Source organism: Hylaeus volcanicus, chromosome 2 (assembly GCF_026283585.1).
Source record: "Hylaeus volcanicus isolate JK05 chromosome 2, UHH_iyHylVolc1.0_haploid, whole genome shotgun sequence".
Taxonomy (NCBI): Eukaryota; Metazoa; Arthropoda; class Insecta; order Hymenoptera; family Colletidae; genus Hylaeus; species Hylaeus volcanicus.
Window position 1 is genome coordinate 2916534 of NC_071977.1, and position 1155 is coordinate 2917688.

The 1155-nt window shown below is 35.9% G+C and overlaps 1 protein-coding gene across 1 annotated transcript in view; it reads right to left on the minus strand.

The window, feature by feature from the left end:
• The window catches only part of LOC128884749 (mediator of RNA polymerase II transcription subunit 15-like), a 16561-nt gene that overhangs the window by 14824 nt on the left and 582 nt on the right, over positions 1–1155 (minus strand). The window lies entirely within an intron of this gene.

Below are 1155 nucleotides of genomic sequence, written 5' to 3' on the forward strand. Positions count from 1 at the left end.
AAAAGCGGAAGAAACGGGTACAAACGATTCTAAAGAATGGGGAAAAACCAGATTTCAAAAATCTCAATGTCAGGTGCAGACTATTTTTTTAACTTTTTTTTAATTGTTAATCGATGAAGGTACAAACGAAACTATTGGTGGCGCGATCAAGTACAAACGAGATACTATAATTTTCTATATAAAAAAATTCATTTCTGAAAAATCGGGTGCCAGATTCACATAGCTTCCTTGTTAGTGGTCGGAATAATGAAAACGTACGTTAAAAACCGCGCAAGTTTCTTGCACAATATCGAAAGTCTCTAGAATCTAGAACTCATGAATAATTTCAGTGACTATAGTATTATTGTGCGGTAATGCCCTTGAATCTTATCCCCCAAAAAACTTGCGAAGCAAAATGTCAATGCCTGTTACTTCATGCCTGCTCAACTATGCATTTCACGAACACTGTTATTTTTGCATCGATGAAATCAGTTTGACACGCCTGGAGAGCAAGCATCGAAGCAAAACTCGAGACTAAATATTCACCGCACTCTGTTTGCGGTCAATTACAGATCGTACAAACGTTTCTCTAGTGCTATTTCTCTAGCGGAAGGGTGTCCGTATTCGTTAGCCTAAACACCACGCCGACTCCACCACTAACGATAACAGAACAATTCCCATTTTCCAGCTTCTTTCGCATTCAAATTTTCTTGAAATCCACAGAATTCAGCAGAGATCCAGAATCGAAGGATCGAAAGTGCTGATTCAAGCTACGAGCTTCTAATCGATTGATCGTCACTTTAATTCGTTTAACTTTCTATAACTCGAATTATGGTCGCCTTCTGGAAAAAATCTAACGCAGCCTTAACCCAGATTTGACTCGTAGGGTGTTTCGTTTAACTTGGAACGGTTAAACGTAATTCGCGAGGGAATGAAGATATAAAACAAATGTGTTTGCAAAAGTTATTTAGGGAGAGTGGTTTGTTAAGAAATACATTTTGAAAACAAGCTTGATGGATTAAAATGGATAAATTTTCAAGGTGATTGTAAAGATCTTTTAAAGATAGCTGAATGTTTGTTAATATTATTAATACTATGTCCCGTTTCTTCTATTTAAATTGCTATCATATTCTGTTTAGTGTGATTATTATACATTTTGTTTTATCAAAATTGATG